Source organism: Cucurbita moschata, unplaced genomic scaffold, assembly GCF_002738365.1.
Source record: "Cucurbita moschata cultivar Rifu unplaced genomic scaffold, Cmos_1.0 Cmo_Scf00006, whole genome shotgun sequence".
Classification (NCBI taxonomy): domain Eukaryota; kingdom Viridiplantae; phylum Streptophyta; class Magnoliopsida; order Cucurbitales; family Cucurbitaceae; genus Cucurbita; species Cucurbita moschata.
The window spans coordinates 5,071,226-5,091,669 of record NW_019268522.1 but is presented as its reverse complement, the minus strand read 5'-3'; the positions used below and the strand labels follow the sequence as shown (position 1 = coordinate 5,091,669).

At 38.4% G+C, this 20,444-nt stretch overlaps 1 long non-coding RNA gene across 1 annotated transcript; it reads right to left on the bottom strand.

The window, feature by feature from the left end:
- Positions 1-466: 466 nt before the first annotated feature.
- LOC111443904 lies at positions 467-12,755 on the bottom strand. Its single transcript, XR_002710598.1, has 3 exons — positions 12,744-12,755; positions 7,350-7,351; positions 467-536 (listed from the first exon to the last, which is right to left on the bottom strand). It is a non-coding gene; the product is annotated as an uncharacterized LOC111443904 (long non-coding RNA).
- Positions 12,756-20,444: the final 7,689 nt, after the last annotated feature.

Below are 20,444 nucleotides of genomic sequence, written 5' to 3'. Positions count from 1 at the left end.
GCAAGCATGCAAGTTTGAGTTCACCAAATTTTGACTCTCAAAATTCCACTAAAATTTGTGAGGTTTATTTGGCGAGTGTGCAAGTTTGGTTAAACCAAATTTTGACACCTCAAAATTCCACTAACATGGATTTTTCCAGAAAGTCAAGTTGACTTTCTTCATTTTAATTCAACAATTAATGTGAATAATTAATTTCAAATTAAAGTAATATTAAATATTAATGTAACGCCCCCAATTTTCTAAACCTAATTAGTGACGTCACCCATGCATACATAGTTCATTACGCGGAAGCTTATCATAAATGACCTTGGAAACAAAACGAAGTCTTCCATAAAAATTCATAAAATCCAAAACAACCTATCATCAAATAAATAAACCTTTAATAACCGAATTAAAAAATAAATCTAAATAAAGCAATACTCAATGCAATAGCTTAAAACAATCCAATAAAAGTAAACTCCTAGAAATATCTCATCTCCAACTTCCATGCTGTCCTCAGCTCCGCCGTCAACCGTACATTGGTGCCTTGCCTTTACCTGAAAAATGTAGGTAGCACATGGCTTGAGTATTTTATGAAATACTCAGTAAGTCACCCCACTGTTGGGGTTAGGAATGCAAACACATGCAACATATGAGCGAGACCTAACTTTTCATAAACTTTTCATAGCCTTGCGCGCTTTTCTATTCCGGGTTGGGTTGGATGTGTGGTACTCCTTCACACATGGCCCATGTACGTGTACATTGACCCACCAGGCGGGCTCATATACGTACCCCCTAGGCCTAGCTTGGTCGGGCATAACGTATTACACGTCGCCGGACATCACAGTACAGAAAAAGGCCCGCATGATATCATGGCGAACATAAATATCGTATTTCATTCTTTCGTAACATAAAGGGGAAGAATCCCGATGCACGTGACATACATATATGCATGAGGTCCCTTAACGTATCTAACATGGCATGACATAAGCAATACTAACATCGCATATACGTTTCTTACATTACATGGCATCTCACATGACCTACATTACATGGCATACTACATAACGTGAAAGTACATTCTTGTTGCATACCCATCTCATGACATGACTCGATGATTCTACGTGTATCTATAACATCGATCAACATATTCATTGCATATAATACTAATATCTCATTCATAACTTCACATAACATAAACAGTCAGCAGTCAACACAATGCGTACATCACATAAACATACACAATCTACAGTCAACACAATCTATACATCACATAATCATATCACATAAATATGGTGCATGCAGGGGTCACAGGGCACGCACCATCATACAACACGTAGTAAGCTAACTCCAACAGTAAGGTCACTTACCTCGACGGTCTTGGTTGAAGTCACTCACAACGAGCTAATCCCAGTGGTTAAATATGTCCTATGATAACCACATAAAAATTTAGAACCTTTCATAAGGTACCCTAGCTAAACCTCATGCTATTTATCAAAATAAACCCCCGACCTAATCTGTCTTTAATGTTTAGGAGCCATACTGACCTCGGATGGTAAAACTAAGGGCAGAAACGGCTTTGGAAGGCCAAAAACCTTGGAATAGATATATTATAGTGATACCTTGCCGCTAAGCCTAGTTGCCGAGCCGGCCAACTAAGCCGCCAAGTCGAGCTGCGGGAATTGACGGAACCGAGCCGATTTCGTACAAGTGCGAGTCGACTCGCACTGTGTACACGTGTGAAGCTGCCGGAGCTGCTGGGTGTGCGTCAGTGACTCGACCCTATTCCAAAAACCTTGCCTTTCTTACCCGACAAGGACGAAACTCTAGTTTCCACCTCCCCGATTCTGGCGACGCGCTGACAATCCCACAACGTCCTCAACACCGATTTCTGACGGTCAACCTTCTTTGACACAATGTTTCCAACATCAATGCCTTACTTCTACTCGATTCTTCCTCTGAAGAGCAACCCCAACGTTCCGGAGGAAAGTTTGGAGAGATAATCGTTTTCAAGGGAGGTAAAAGGTTGGGTATGGGAATATAAAAATAATATGAAGACATTTGCATTCTAGGGTTTTAGGATAAGGAAACTCATAAAAACAGGAATATGAAAGGTCTTTATGACTTTCCCTTTAAGCGAGTAACTTCCTTGTTAGAAATCACACCCTTTTCCAGCGGAAATAAATGCTAGCATAATATCTTGTCATTTATAGAAATAAAAATAAAATATTAACCAAATAAGGCAAAAAAAAAAAAAATGAAAAATCTAAATCGTTACAATTAATTAAACTATTTAATTAATATTTAATACTAATTCAAATGTCAATCCCAATCTAGGACACTCCACTATAGGCTAGTAGTTGCACTCCCCTCACTATAGATATATTTCTGTCCATTTGATATAACCATGATTAGTAAGTCGATCCTTCACAGGTTGTTCGTAACTAGAGCTGGGTCAATTTACCGTTTTACCCCTGAAGTTACTTCTTGTTTCTTATGTCTCACTGATTCTCTAATGAACAATTGGTTTGTGGTCCAACCAGTAAACCGAATCCCTCTCAGGCCAATGAGAGGGTGGGGCTCCTTGTTCAAGACCTGGAGTCAATGCTTAAGGGAACTACCTCTCTTCTATCCCTAAAAGTGGGTAGGAGCGAATTCCATCTTGCACCCCACGTCCCTAGCTATTCACCCAGTCTTACCCCTGAAATGGGAGGCCTATTGAGTCAGCAAACTCGAGCCACTCTCACCTATGCAAATCTAAGGATAATTCCGAATAAACAGGAGTTCATGGTTAGCTCAGGATTAAGATCGAGTTACCTAGGTCATCGAATGAAAAGAAAATCAGTCTCAACAGTAAACGACATTATAAAGTGAGAGTGGTTTTCTTCATGGTCCGATCTTATGCAATACTCATTGCATAGGACGCCCCCACTCACATGTCTCCACATGTACAATTTAGTGATCACATTATCTATATCATATACAAAAGTGGGTCGCATCCATAGTGTCTCCAGAATAACGTACTCAGCCTTATCCTTATACTATAGATCATTTTGACTATATACTTGAACTTGATCTACTCTTATGTCTCTACATATAGTTCAAGTAATCATACTATAGCAGAGTGTTCTTAATTTATTGGATTTAGATTAATAATCGTAAAGTTCACTTTATTCAATAACAATCTTTACTGAATAAACAACAATAATATAATATGTTTTTGTTTACAAACTATGAGTTTTAGGACATAAAACCCAACAGGCAGGAGGTAGCTTGCGGATGAGATAGATCGAGAGTAGCAACATTGTTGAAAAAATAAAAAGAAAACCCAAAAGTGGAAGGCTAAAGCTCAAAGTATTGGACCCGGCTCGGTTCGGGTTGGCCCGAATCTTTTCTTCTTTGAGCCCAAAAACCAAACCAAACCAATTTGTTTCCAGAAAAAACAACCACCCAACTCAATATTCTATGTAACCCAACTTTGAGTTAGGTTGGTTGGATTTTTCAAGTTTTTCGAGTTTTTAGGTTTTCTATACAACCTTAATCAATATGTTTAAGTCAATCTAGATGTACTAATAAGATGATAATTGATATCTTATCTCAACTTGGAATTTTTTTTTTCTATTCCAAGTAACATAAATGAAAGCAAAGGACACCGTTTTAGGAGCATGGTAAACTGCAAAGAATACAACTGAAATCATCAAGGACTTCATTGATAACAGAAAAGAACAACATTCAATAACAAAAGAGAAAAGTATGTCATGGGTTTGCATATTTTGGCCATGGAGCACTTGTTTTGGAAGTGAAATACAAGAACAATTTGTAGTACAAAAGAGTGTTTCTCCAAAAATGAAAGATTGTAATTTGTAGTATAATTTGTTGATGTTGTCATTAATAAACTTGACTTAGCAAGAAAAGAGTTATTAAAGTAATGTTAGAATTTGTTTAGAAGTTATTGGCTTGAATTGATTTAGGAAAATTGTTAGTCTTAAATGAGTAAGAATTATTAGTAGTTGTGCTTTCTCCCCTCTAAATACTCATGAGATGCATGCTATTTTAAAAAGAACAAGGAGAACTGAAAAACTAAGTGCTTAAGGTTGTTCCTCTATTCAAAAGCTCTCTCAACCCTCAAGTTGTTTGTTTTGCTTCTTTTATTTGTTTCGACATATTTTTATCGTGGGCCATTTCCAATATTTAGTATCATAGCTAGGATGCTCACAAATGCTGTCATCATACAAAGTTGCCGGAAGGGAGGGGAGTGTAACGCTCCAGTACTTGTTACTCACAAAAAGTAACTATGCAGCATGGTCGATAAAGATGCGTGTTAACTTCCAGACCCAGGGCATGTGAGACGCCATCAAGCAAGGTGAGGACGTTGAGAAGCGTAAAGAAAGGATGACTCTTGCTGTCATCTACCAAGCAGTCCTGGAGGACGTCCTTCTCATGTTGGCAGAGAAGGACTCGACAAATGCAGCATGGGAGATGCTACAAATAATGCATGTGGGCGTGGAACGTGTCAAGGAAGCAAAGGTGCAGACCTTGAAGAGTGAGTTCAAGGCTATACGCATGAAGCACGATGAATCAATAGACTGTTGGATTTTATGTCTTAAAACTCATAGTTTGTAAACAAAAAGATATTCTATTTTCAATAAAGTTATTATTAATGTTTATTCAGTAAAGATTGTTATTGAATAAAGTGAATTTTACGATTATTAATCTAAATCCAATAAACTAAGAACACTCTAACTATAATATGATTACTTGAACTATATGTATAGCATAAGAGTGGATCTAGTTCAAGTATATAATCAAAATGATAGAAGTATAGGTAAATCAAAATGATCTAGTACACCGATGAGGCTGAGTCTCTTGTCCTGTGGACACTGTAAAGCCCAAAAATAAATAAAAAATTCAACAAATAAAAATAATTATAAAAAATTAGTTAAAATAATAATAATAAATAAGTAAACAAAAAAACAACATTTCCCCATTTCTCCCCACTAACCTCTGATCCCTCCCCACAATTATCTCTCCTCCATCCATCCTTACGCCTCTAGTAACAATTATTGCAAAAATAAATGGAAAAACAATAATCGAGAAGAAAAAAGATTGTGAAGATAGATCTGATCAATAAGGTATATATTAAATCTTCATTTTCTTTTATCCTATTTTTTTTAGAAATCACAACAAATTATAGTTAGATCTTAATTGAATTATTACAATGGTCTAGCTTTGAGTTAGAAACTAAATTTCAATTATTTATACAATTCTAGTAAATCGTGAGATTAGTTATATTAGATTAAATTTTTATCAGTAGTCAAATGAATAGATTAAACATAGAATGACCAAATTTCAATCATTTATACGATTCTAGTAAATCACGTCAGATTAGTTATATTAGATTAAATTTTTATCAGTAGCCAAATGAATATATTAAAGATAGAATAGCCAAGAAAACTTCTGAACAGGAAACACTGAGATAAGGAAAGATTTGGAAAGTCCATTGGAAATTTGGAATACATGGATTAAAAGGCAACAGATAAAAAAAAATTAGGGAATTAAGAACCACAAACAAAATATGGAGGGAAAGGTAAATACAGAGGGTAAATACATACAGTAGTAAAGCCGAGAATAACTTGAAATAGCTGTATCTACTCTCTTATACAACAGTAACTATGAAAAATAAGATTTTTAATAAAAATATAATTATAGATATATAACATTTCAAGACTTCTAACAATGGACCAATGTAAATTAGAGAAATAATGTTGTAGAGTTCAAACCTGAAACTAATGTCATGGGCTCATATAGGTTGACCCGAATTTCAAAGGACGGAATTGAACTTTCATTAAAGATATATTCGTGACAACGACTTAAGCTAGCCAGGTAAGTGACCTTACTATCGGCATGGTTATATTTGCTGTTGACACGTGCCCCGTGGTTCTGCACGTGTCATATATATTGATATGTGTGAATTGTCTGTGAATCGATATGCTTCTTATTTGTTATGTATATGTTATAATATGTGAATTGTTTGATAATAATTACGGTACGACTCATTCAATGATATGTTTGAGATAGGATACGAGAAGGATGCACAAAAAGAAATGTAAAGATAGGAGTAAAATACGTTCATAAAACGTTAAGGTTAGGTTACATTCCAGAGTGATGTGGATAAGAGAGATTGATGGAAGAATACGGTTAGACTACAGGTAGAAAGGGATAGGGTGATAGATTGATAGAACGATAGCGTTAGGATTGATAGAACGATAGCGTTAGGTTAAGCCCTTGTGATGAGATGACAAAGGTACGTTCACATAATGATAGGTATAAGAACGTTAAGGCTATGATAAGTTAGAGAATTATATGACTATGAAGTGTTTACATTATTACTTGTTTATGATAAGATATGCAACGACCCAAAATTTTCTACTTAATTTAAGGTCGCTACTCTATACGTACCATAAACATTGAATGCGGAAGACTTCATTTCAATTTCATAAAACATAACCTTTAACTTAAAACACAGCCATGGACTTACGTGTTTCGAAAACATCTTTAAAACGACACAACAAAAGACTCGAAATAAAATAAATAAGTGTTTAATTTTAAAACATCCTATTCTATCGTAAGTCTAAGAAAATAAATGTCACTATCCTATGCATGTGCCATGATCTCGAGTTGTGATGCCGTCATCAGCCGTACAGGAATGCCTTACCTTAACCTGAAAAATGTAGTAGCACATGACTTGAGTATTTAAAGAAATACTCAGTAAGTGACCCCACTATTGGGGTTAAATGCAACAATCACATGCAATGAAATGATGGGACCTATCTTTCGTTTCGTTTCGTCTCGTTTCATTTCGTTTCTTTTCGTTTCGTTTCGTTTTCCCTACGGTGTAATCCTAACAGGTAATCGTGGACGTGTACCATATACTCTACACGCAGCCCATAGGTGCGAGTATGGACTCACCAGCTACTTCACACACCGCTGGGCCACTGTCCTTAGTCGGTGGACATGCTCTAGGAGCCCTTATACCGGGACCTATTAAAACTAGAACTGTCACGGCAGCGCTATGCAAAGCATAACGATCGTTGTCTTGCTATTGTATGTACGCGTCCGTACCCTCATGATGGGATCGGGGTATGAGCACACAATATGCATGAGGTCCCACTAGTCCTTCAGTTATCATTAATGAACATAACCCCCTGTCACGTTTTCATGTTTACATGTCATTCCCATTCTCATTTCTATACATATCATACATATTCCTAATGGGGTTATGTTTCATGCAATTTACCGTACTTCATGTCATACAATTCACGTAGTTACATTCAAATATTCATACAAACAAGCCATAATCGTTCAAGGACCACTCATCGTTACATGCATTACACATCACATCAGACTAAAAGCATACATTCACGTTCACATAACTACGTACTTAAGCACAATAATCTAGCATACAATGCATCATATCATAAACAAGTCATAACGTAAACACTTCATAGTCATATCGTTCTCTAACTTACCATAGCCTTAACATTCTTATACCTATCACGGACATATCATTACGTAACGTACCTTAGTCATATCATCACCAGAACATATCCTAATGCCATCGTTCTATCAATCTATCACAAACCTATCCCTTTCTACCCATAACCTAACCGTATTCTTTTATCAATCTCTCCTATTCATAGCACTCTGGTATGTAACCTAACCTTAACGTTTCATGAACGTATCTTACTCCTATCGTTACGTTTTGTTTTGTGCATCCTTCTCGTATCCTATCTGAAACATCTCCTAGAGCACATCGTACCATAATTATTATCATACAATCCACATATTATAACATAACATAACTTATGACATGTGCAGAACCACAGGGCACGTGTCAACATCAAATATAACTATGCTGATAGTAAGGTCACTTACCTAGCTTGCTTAAGTCATTGTCACAAATATATCTTTAATGAAAGTGCGATTCCGTCCTTTGAAATCTGAGTAAACCTATATGAGCTCATGACATCAGTTTCAAGTTTTAACTCTATAAAATTATTTCCCTAAAATTCTGATCTTTTGTGTTAGACAAAATTTAAAGAAGCTCACTGTCCTTTGATAAAAATTGTTATGTTTTCTATTAGACACAATTGAAAGGAGGTCACTGTCGTCTCATATTTCCTTTTATTGTTAAATACTGTTTAACAAATCTTTCCTCAATCTCCCTCCCTCCCTCTCATCTTTTTCATTCTCTAAACAGGTTTTTCAATTGTGTAAACAGATATTATTGGCTAATTTTAATACAGGCTACGATCTTTTAGTTTATAGATTTGTCACCTAAAATTTTATTGAATTTAACTTATAACTTATTTCGTATAATTAAAATGCTAAAAAAAATCTAATAATTGTATATGAGATCTGATTATTACAAATGGTTAAGATAGGAAAGAAGATTTTATTCTAAATTAATTTCTTATAACCATAACTATAAAGGAAAAGGAAATCAGAGATAGGATTTTACCTTAATAACTGGACAAAAATCTCTAAATCTGCAATCTATTGAAAGCCATTCTACTTCTTGTCAGATCTTAACATTGTTGTTTTTATGTTTTTTTTTTTGGCAGGTGGGATGGGTTGAGGAGAGATAGTTGTGGGAAGGGAGGAGGAGGTTAGTGGAGAGAGGTGGGGAATGATTTTTTTTTAATTATAATTTTAATTAATTAATTAATTTATTATTATTATTATTTTAACTATTATTTTTTATAAAGTTTTTTTTTTTGTTTATTTCTTTATTTATTTTTCGGCTATTACATGATACATTGTAATGCAATATGTCATGGTATGATGTGTATATGATGAAATGCTATGTTAAAAGCATAGAACGTTATGTTAGGTCTCTTAAATTGTGTGTATACAGCATGATATGAATGACATGAAATTACGATAAATGACATGAAATATGACCCCGTTAGAATTATGCATGATTTGAGAATTGAAGAATGAGAAATGATATTATATGAATGATGAACGATATCTGAAACAATATGAAAAATGATACGATATGTACTTAATGCTTGCGGGGTTGTATTAAAGGATAATGAAATTGTAGAAGTAGTGGGGACCTCATGCATTATGTGTGTTCATGCATCTGGGGGGATACCCCTATCCCATCACGAGGGTACGGACGCGTACATCCAATGGCAGGACAATGATCGTTATGCTTTGCATAGCGCTGCCGTGACGGCTACTAGTTCTAACGGGTCTCGGCATAAGGGGCTCCCAGAGTATGCCCACCCGATAAGGAAAGTGGCCCAGCGGTGTGCGAAGTAGCCGGTTAGCCCATACTCGCACGTATGGGCTGTGTGTAGAGTATATGGTACACGTCCACGATTACCCGTTAGGACAGCACCGTAGGAAAAACGAAACAAAACGAAAGATAGATCCCATCATTTCATTGCATGTGATTGTTGCATAACCCCGATAGGGGGTCACTTACTGAGTATTCTAGAAATACTCAAGCCTCGTGCTACAACATTTTTCAGGTAAGGAAAAGCATTCCTGTACGGCTGACGACGGCATCGCAACTCGAGACCATTACACATGCATAGGGTAGTGATATTTATTTTCTTAGACTTAGGCTAGACTAGGATGCTTTTAACTTAAACTCTTATTCATTTTGTTTAGTCTTTTGTTGTGTCGTTTTAAAGATGTTTTCGAAACATGCAAGTCCATGACTGTGTTTTAAGATAAAAGTTATGTTTTATGGAATTTAAATGAAGTCTTCCGCATTCAATGTTTATGGTACGTATACAGTAGCGACCTTAAATTAAGTATAAAATCACTCTCACTTTATAATGTCGTTTTCTGTTGAGACTGATTTTTTCATTTGATGACCTAGGTAACTCGATCCTATCTTGAGCTAACCATGAACTCCTGTTTATTTGGAATTATTCTTAGATTTACATGGGTGAGAGTGGCTCGAGTTCGTCGACTCAAGAAGCCTCCCATTTCAGGGGGTAGGACTGGGTGAATAGATGGGGACATAGGGTGCAAGATGGAATTCACTCCTACCCACTTTTAGGGAGAGTAGAGAGGTTGTTCCCTTAAATACTGACTACAAGTCTTGAACAAGGGGTCCCACCCTCTCATTGGCTTGAGAGAGATTCGGTTTACTGGTTCGACCACAAACCAATTGTTCGTTAGAGGATCAGTGGGACATAAGGAACAAAAAGTAACTTCAGGGGTAAAAGGGTGCATTGACCCACCTCGAGTTACGAACAACCTGTGAAGGATCGACTTACTAATCATGGTTATATCAAATGAACAGAAATATATCTAGAGTGAGGGGAGTACAACTACTAGGCTTGTAACGGATCTGAAAAAAAATGATGGTCGTCGGCAAAGCCGAAAACTCCGACGACTCACACACGACCCACAAAGGGCGGCCGAGGGCTGGGATGCCACAAATCGCGTCCCCGACCTTCAGCCACCCTAAAAGAACCTGCAAAGAAACGAAAACAGTGGGGAAAAAGGAGAGAGAATAGAAAATCGACAGAACTCCGGCGAAGCCAAACCGTACGAATCGACGTTGAAAACCCCCATTTCACATCACAAAAGTAATCCCAGAACCCTTTACACACATCAGGAGTAGGTTTTAGACAAATTCCGTACGCTGAACACCGTCGGCAAGGAAGACAGAACGGCAGACTTCCGAGCTTCTCCAGATCCGAGAGTGCGAGGCCCTTACCAAAGAAATCTGTACAAAAAACGGGGTTAGGGTGAAGGATAAGCTCGGGAACGGGGGAAAAAAGGGGAAAAAGGACGTCGGGATGACGTTGTAGAGGAGAGAGAGAGATCACCGAAAAATCGCGAAGGCAGTCGGACGAGGAGAATGAAGTTTGACCTGAGATCCAGATCCGGAAACCCAAACCGAACCCCATCCCTTCGGTCAGCCCAGAACCCACGTTAGTCGCAGCCCAAACATCCGGCCTTCACCCGCGAGCCGGCCCATCACCCCACGGCCCGTCACCCGCGTTCAGCCCGAGACCCGCGAGTGACCCGTTAACCAGCACCTCGACCTGAGACGCCTGCACACGCGTCGTTCTCTGATTGTGCCACGTGTCACGTCTGCAGCGCGGCTCCTCTCAGCTCAGGCAGCTACATCGGCTCGGCGGCGGCTCCCCGGCTCCGGTGGCTTATTCGGCTCGAAAAACCTGTTTCCAGCCCGTTTGACACCGTTTCGACCCTCCCAGACCTGGTTTCGACCCTGTTTAAGGTAAAAGGGAACATTTTAAGGTCGTATTTCACAAATTCCAGTTGGGAATTTATTATTATTTGTGGAATACTAACGGAAGTGACTCATGAACCAATAGGAACCAACCACCAACGGAAGCGTAGAACGTCCACGAGGAGCTAGGAGCTTACGTTATATTCTAGGGAGTACTTCGGCTAAGGCCTACCAAGTAAGTGGCTCACCCATTGTAGGTTACGCATTAAGTGCTGTATGTTGGCAGGTGCCCGTGGTTATGCACGTGCCATTAAATTGTATGCTAGCTTAATGTGCTTAAGTATGAAATCATGTGAATGTGAATGTATGTTATTTATGCTGTTTAGTGGATGTGATATGAATGCATGTAACGATGTGTGACCCGTGTACGATTATGGCTTGTTGTATGAGTATGGGAATGTGATTGAATGAATTGCATGACATGAAATCCGGTAAATTGCATGATACATAACCCCGCTAGGAACATGTATGATATGTAACGAAATGAGAATGAGAATGACATGTAAGCATGAAAACGTGACACGGGGTTATGCTCATTAAATGATGACTGTAGGACTAGCGAGACCTCATGCATATTGTGTGTTCATGCATTTGGGGGGATACCCCTATCCCATCACGAGGGTACGGACCCGTACATCTAAATGGCAGGACAACGATCGTTATGCCCTACATAGCGCTGTCATGACGGTTTTAGTTTTAACGGGTCCCGGTGGGCCCCCAGAGCATGCCCACCGGCTAGGGACAGTGGCCCAGCGATGTGTGAACTAGCTGGTGAGCCCATACTCGCACGTATGGGCTGCGTGTAGAGTATATGGTACACGTCCATGATTACCTGTTAGGATTACACCGTAGGAAAAACGAAACGAAACAAGACGAAACGATAGATCCCATCATTTCATTGCATGTGTTTGTCGCATAACCTCGATAGGGGGTCACTTACTGAGTATTCTAGAAATACTCAAGTCTCGTGCTACTTTACTTTTGCAGATAAGGGCAAGGCACCCATGTGACAACGACGACGACATCAGACACCTCAGGATCATGGCACATGCATAGGGTAGTTGGTTGTCTTTTTTTTTTTTTCCATTTCTAGTATAGGTTAGAATAGGATGAAATGTATTTGCATAATAAACCTTAGGGTAGAATAAACTATTCATTCTTGGTTTTGTTGCTTTTTCTTTCTTTCAATAATGTTTCCCTTTTTCCCTTGTAATCTTTTTTTTAAGGTAATAAAAAGGTGGGTGCGAACATCATTTATGAATAGGGTCCATTAAATGTATATTCCACATTTCAAAGTATAATAATGACCTTAGATTAAATAGGTAAAATATTAGGGTCGTTACAAGGCTATAGTGGAGTGTCCTAGTAGTTACTGAATGTTGGTTAACAAGGTTAATGAGTTTAGCCGGTTAATCTTGGATCGTTGGAGCCCATGATCTATAGGTCTATTAGGTCCCCCTGCAAGCTCATATCGGACTAAATCATAGAACAGTGTGACGAGTGAGTTCAAAGTGTTCGAACTCAAATTAGAGAATGTGCGCTAAATATATACGATATATTTAACCGCATTTTTTTTTGTTTACGAATTAAACAAAAAGAGAGTATCGGAGATATTTAAATAAGATTTAAATATTTTGATCAATATGTGTCGGAATTGATTGGGATTGACATTTGAATTAATGTTAAATATTAATTAAATTGTTTAATTCATCATTTAATATTACTTTAACTTGAAATTAATTATTTAAATTAATTGTTGAATTAAAATTGAGAAAGTCAAAATGTTGACTTCACTTAATGGAAAAATCCCTGTTTGAGTTAGTGGAATTTTGAGGGTCAAAATTTGGTAATCTCACATTTGCATGAACATGCAAATATGACTCTATAGATAGAGTTGTCAAGGTACATGGAAAGTCTTCTTGGAAAACTTCGAGAAAATCCCTCACAAACTCTCTCTTCACATATACTAAATCCCTTCCAAGTTTAGTCACTCACCGGATTCCACAATCTCATTCTAAGGCCGAAAGAATAGTAGGGAAGACCCTAGTGGTGGTTCGAAACCGGCTCGTTAGAATTTGAACTACAAAAGGTTAGTACTCCAACTCCTTGAGTTTTAATGCTTATGAACATGCTCGCTAATTTACTATAATTGATGTACTTAGAGAGCCTAAGATTCAAATTGCTTCCGCATGTGTTATAACAACACCATCAATTGGTATCAGAGCAAGTTTTAGGCACTTTATTTACATTAATTTGAGCATGGTGGGTACCATTTCATGAATGAAAAACTGTGGATGTTAAAGTGGATGTTTATGATTTTGGCATTTTATATGCTTCCATTTGATAGAATTATTGTAATTAGCATAATGTGTATGGGCTTTAATGAGTGAAGAAAGGTCTATAATTTTTATGGAGTCATTAAAGTCCATTTAAGGTTGTAATTGATCGATAATGAAAATGATGGCAAGTTGAACTGAAGAAGAAGACGGAGTTATTTTTGCTTCTCGACCCAACCTGACCCGCGCCAGGCTCGAGGGAGTGGATCACGTTATTTTTTAATTATTAATGTAATAATTTAGTTAATTGCTTGCTTTAAAATGCCAAAACTAGTCCATGTCCACTTTAGTGTGTTAAATTAATTATACATTGTGAATGTATGTTTTAATTAAATAGAAAACGTATATGCATAAAGTATGTCATATAGATTTAAAATCCTACCATAGGCTAAGAATGTTTCATGCGGTACAAGTATGTTATAAGTGTTATAATGTATAGTATGCATGTTTAGGGTTCCATGAGTGATAGATATAAATTGTTATATTATTGCATGGAATCGATTATTATATAATTGTTATATAAACCATGTTAGATGCATGATATAGGTTATTTTCAATGTCATAAAATGAGATATACGTCAAAATCTATAACAAAGATAAGTGTTTCTCACTTAGGGTTAAGAACCAAGCACGATTCATTTTAATAGTTAAGTCGATATCTTGTAAAATTGCGGTTACAAGAAAGCTCACCTGGCATGATCTTGTCGAAGGCTGGAGGTACTTAAGTTGACAGTTTACAGAACACCTGCGACCTAGAGATCGGGCCAGTACTTGAGCTTAGTTAACCCAGTTTTATGAGCATGCGTGAGTGATGCAAGTTTTTTTTTTTGGAAAAATCACCTAGACTTAGGTTACATTTAATTAGCCAGAATATACCTAAGTAATGAGTATACACGACTGTCTAAAATACCTAGTGGGAGGAAAAAGGTATATGAGATACATTATTTTTCGTTTTTACGCTCTCTGAAAAATTTACTCTGTGAGATTCATGCTCGGCCTCGTGTCCTCCAAGGAGCGGCCTCCATTTGGAAGGTATTTGCATGAGTCAATAACAAGGTGAACAGAGAAAGTATTTATAGTAAGTGGAAGTATATCAACACATCCTATGGTCTCCACCACTAGGTTGCCCCGTGAGATTCCCATGTTCCGCCTGCATGTTGTCCTAGAACAACTACCCATTCGGAGGGTCGTAACATGGGAGAAGGAACAACGCAAACTCCAGAAATGGATAGGATTTCTTAGGTCCATTCCCAACTTTGACTTTTTCATTCGATAGTGTTGTTGGGGCCGATCTCTTAGGTCAGAAAATGGCGGGTCACACTTACGAAGAATTACTAAGAGTTATTATATTCTTGACCAAAGTGGCGATAACTAAAATACTATAGGAATAAAGAGTTATTCTAGGATTAATGTTTAAGTCAAGAATGTCTTGGTTTAGTAAATGAGTGATTGATTGCCCCTCAGTAGCAGTTACTCTGACTCACTAAAGTATGATTGCAAATTAATAACTTTTGGGTACATTATTACATTTTCTAAACCTGATTAGATTAAAAAGGATTAAGTCAATTCACTAATAGAATTTTGTTTATATCATTGCATGACAAGCTCAATAATACAATTACTCGCTTCTAAGAAATTAAACGGCGACAATTACGCAACTTGAAAATCAAACCTAAACACAATACTTGTAATTGATGATTTAAGGTTTGTTTTAACTGAGGAATTTTCTCCAAACCCCAACTCAAATGCAAACCAAACAGTTCGGGATGCATCTGACAGATGGACAAGGGAAAATGACAAAGCCCGAGTGTACATTTTAGTCAACATATCTGATGTTTTGGCTAAGAAACAAGATATTATGGGTACTGCTAAAGAAATTATGGAATCTCTGAATGGGATATTTGGACAACCGTCTTTCTCCCTTAGACATGACGCCATAAAATACGTTTACAACTGCCATACAAAAGAAGGGACCTCAGATAGAGAACATGTCCTGGATATGATGGTCCATTTCAATGTGGCAGAAGTAAATGGAGTTGTCATTGATGAGAAGAACCAAGTCAATTTTATCATGGAGTCTCGTCTGAAGAGCTTCCTATAGTTCTGCATGAATGCGATGAAGAATAAGATAGAATATAACTTAACTGCTCTTCTAAATGAGCTCCAGACTTATGAATTCCTCTTAATGAACAAGGGACAACAAGAGAAGCAAATGTTGATGTCTCTAAGAAATTACTACGAGGATCGTCCTCCAAAAATAAGTCTAGTCCTTCAACTTCTAAAAATTTTTCGATAAAGAAGAAGGGTAAGGGGAAAGATAAGATTCCTATTGACCGCAAACGCAAGGTTCAAAATGCAGATAAAGGAAAATGTTTCCATGGCAACGAAAATAGGCATTGGAAAAGAAACTGCCTAAAATACCTTATAGAGAAGAAAGCCGAAAAGGAAAAACAAGGTAATTATGATTTACTAGTTGTAAAAATATGTTTAGTAGAGTATGATAACTCAACTTGTATACTAGATTCAGGGGCTACTAATCATATTTGTTCTTTTTTTTCAGGAAACATGCTCCTGTAGAATGCTTACGGAAGGCAAGATAACACTCAGGGTTGGAACAGGAGAGGTTGTCTCAGCAAGATCAATAGGAAATTTAAAGTTTTTTTTTGGAGATAGATTCATTATATTAGATAATGTACTTTTTGTTCCTAGAATGAAAAGAAATCTAATATCTATCTCTTATTTATTAGAACAATTGTATAAAGTATCTTTTGAAATGAATGAAGTGTTCATTTGCAAAAGAGGTATTCATATTTGTTCTGCAAAACTAGAGAACAACTTATATATGTTAAAACTGAGTGAAACAAAAGCTATTTTAAATACCGAGATGTTTAAAACAGCTGAAACTCAAAATAAACGACAAAAGATTTCTCCTAATACCTATCTTTGTCACTTAAGACTAGGCCACATTAATCTAAATAGGATTGAGAGATTGGTTAAGGACTTCTAAATGAGTTAGAAGACAACTTTTTACTTCCATGTGAGTCTTGTCTTAAGGGTAAAATGACTAAACGACCTTTTTTCGAAAAAGGTTATAAAGACAAAGAAACATTAGAACTCGTGCACACAGATCTTTGTGGTCCAATGAATGTCAAAGCACGAGGATGGTATGAATATTTCATTAGTTTTATTGATTATTATTCAAGGTATGACTATCTTTACCTAATGCATCATAAGTTCGAAGCTCTTGAAAGTTCAGAGAGTATAAAATTGAGGATGAGAATCTATTAGGAAAAACTATTAAAACACTTCAATCAGATCAAGGTGGAGAGTATATGGACTTAAGATTCCAGGACTATATGATAGAACATGGAATAACATCTCAGCTCTCAGCCCCTGGTATACCTCAACAGAACGGTGTATCAGGAAGGAGAAATAGAACTCCATTAGACATGGTTCGTCTTATGATGAGTTTCGCTCAATTACCTGTCTTTTCCTTCAACCACCTAGTTTTAAAGCTTACTAAAATTAACGAAAATTAAAACTACCATTTTCATTTAAGTTTATTCCCAACAGAAATTAGAACGTCGTTCAAAATTATGCCTACTCGTAGGATACCCCAAAGAAACGAAAGGTGGTTTGTTTTATGACCCTCAAGAAAACAGAGTGTTTGTATCAACAAACGCTACATTCTTAAAGGAAAACCACGTAAGAAATCATCAACCTCACAGCAAACTAGTATTAAGTGAGATTTCTGAAGAAGCTACTGATAAAGCAACAAGAGTTGTTGATCAGGCTGGTCCTTCAACACGAGTTGTTGATGGAGCTAGCACTTCTGGTGAATCACATCTTTCTTAAGAGTTGAGAATGCCTCGACGTAGTGGGAGGGTTATAACTCAACCCGATCGTTACTTGGGTTTGGCAGAAACACAAGTCATCACACCTGATGATGGCGTTGAGGATCCATTGACCTATAAACAGGCAATAAATGATGAAGATAGAGATCAGTAGATCAAAGCCATGAATCTTGAAATGGAGTCAATGTACTCCAATTAAGTCTGGGAACTTGTAGATCAACCAGATGAGGTAAAACCGATTGGTTGCAAATGGATCAACAAGAGGAAACGAGAGCAAACCGGTAAGGTACAGACCTTTAAAACTCGACTTGTAGCAAAGGGTATACCTAAAGAGAGGGGTGGACTATGAAGAAACCTTCTCTCCTGTTGCTATGATTGAGTCAATTAGAAAACTCTTGTCCATTGCCACATTTTATGATTATGAAATTTGCCAAATCGATGTTAAGACAGCCTTTCTAAACGGCAATCTTGAGAAGAGTATCTATATGGCTCAACCAGAGGGGTTCATTGAACAGGATCACGATCAAAAGGTTTGCAAGCTTAAAAGATCCATTTATGGGTTGAAGCAAGTATCTTGATCCTAGAATATAAGGTTTTGATACTGCGATCAAATCTTATGGCTTTAAACAGAATGTTGATGAACTTTGTGTTTACAAGAAGATAGTCAACTCTACAGTAGTTTTTTCTAGTGTTGTACGTTGATGATATTCTACTAATTGGGAATGATGTGGGATTTCTAACTGACATTAAGCATTGGCTAGCGACACAATTTCAAATGAAAGATGTAACGACCCTAAATTTCCACATATCTAGAGTCGCCACTAACGTCTCATGCTCATCTCTAATGCAGAATAAAAACCTAAGCATGCTCATCTTTACTAGCGGAAAAATTTAAAACTTCAGAATACGTTAAAACATTGAAAAACACGGCCGGACTTACGTGTTTCAAACATCATGCTGGAGTTCAAAAGACAAAATAAAACGATTACAAATTAATTAATATAAATGAATGAAATGCAAACGCCCTATCCTAACCAAGACTAGGAATTTTAAATGTGCAACTATCCTATGCACTCGCCACAGTCTCTGATCTCGATGCCACCGTCAACCGTACATGGGAGCCTTGCCTTTACTTGAAAAACAATATGGCACACGGCCTGAGTATTTCGAAGAAATACTCAGTAAGTGACCCCACTATAGGGGCCATGCTAATGCAAACACATGCAATCATGAATAGGGACCTATCTCTAATCATCTTAGGGGTGGCCTCCAGTCTCGGACAAATTGGATGTGTAGTACTTCCCTACAAACGACTCACACGTGCGAGTGTGAGTCCCCAGGGCGCTCGCACACCCCCTGGACCCTCTGGTCAAGCTAATCTGTAGCGACGTCCGGAGGTCAGCGGAACCCCATAGTGTCATGCGCCTCATGAACACCCTCATCTGTGTGCTTTCGCACCTGTGCGCATTCGCGCTCATCATAAGGTGCGCGTCCGCACTCATCATCTCTAGGGGAAGTAGCCCTATGCTTATGAACATACAAAATGCATGAGGTCCCTCTAAATCCATCGTAATGTCTCTTCTGACACAACCCTCTAGTCTCATCTCTTTGTTACTCTAGGTAACGCATATCGTGGGTATTTATATTAATATCATTTTCATGCTCTTAGGGTTGTGTCCTACGTCGATCTAACGACATGATGCAATATGGCACTCATCATCATCTAGCATGCTCAATATGGAAAACATCATCATATTAAGGTAAAAAAATCATGCAATCATCATGCTCGTCATAATGCCACAACGTGCGTCAAACATATTAAGCGTCACTCAACAAAATATGTATAAACTGGCACATATCATCAAGCATCATACAATTTATATAGCCTATCCTATAGTAAGGCCACTTACTTGGTTGGCCTCGGCCGAAGTACTCCCTAAATAGCTAAACGTAAGCTCCCGTTCCGTGAGAGCTGCTTCCTACTTCGCTGGGGTTTGTTTCCTATCACACCGTTCACCACTTTCCGTTAGTATTTCACAATTAATTCACCTAATTTAATAAATGTGAAACACGGCTCTAAAACGGCCTCGGATACCTTAATCGGGGCCAAAAACAGATCCGGGAGGGTCGAAACAGTGGAAACCGGGCTGAAAACAGGTGAGCCGAGCCGAACAGCCGCTGGAGCCGCCGGAGGAGCCGCCGGAGCGTCACCGGAGGGAGCCCGAGCCGTTTGCGCCGAGCCGAGCCGAGGACTGCCGCGCCGCTGTGTGACACGTGGCAGCAGCAGAGAAAGCCACGTCGGGCGGTAGTGTCGGGTCGAAGCGCGGGTCGCAGTCCGGTTCGGGTCGTGGTTCGGGTCGCGGGCTGTGGAAGGCTACTGGGCCAAGGCTAAACGTTGGGCCTCGGCTTACTGGGCTGGGCCGCGAGTGTTTGGTTTGCAGGCCGGCTCAATTGGACCGTGGGTCTAGTCTGGGTTGGTTCAACTGAACCGTAGCTTCTGGGCCGGTTCGAGGTTTGGGCCGCTGTAGTTGGGCTGGGCCGAAGGCAGAGGTCAAGGGGGAAAACGGGCTGGCTCTCCCGGGTTCTGGGTTCGGGTTGACCCGGATCCGTGGATCTCGTCTTCCTTACCCGACTTTGGCCGATTTTCCGGCGAGTTTTCTCTCATCTTCCCGCGGCGTTTTCGTTGCCGATTTCGGTCCTCTTCCTTCTCTTTTCCTCTTTGTTCGTCGTCCTTCTTTCCTTTTTGGGAGTTTTGCGGCCTAAAAGCTCCTAAAAGCCATAGATCTAAGAATCGATTAAGAAACCTAACTTTCCGACCTCGGTTACCGACGACGACGCTTATGAAATAACACCAAATGCCCCTGAGTTATTGTGCTTTCGTTAGGGATCTCTCTTACGGTAGTAACAGGTTGTTTGGTGTCGGTTTAAGGGTGATTTGAGGGCTCGTCGGAGAAACTGAACACTCGCCGACGTTTGTCCGAAATCTCT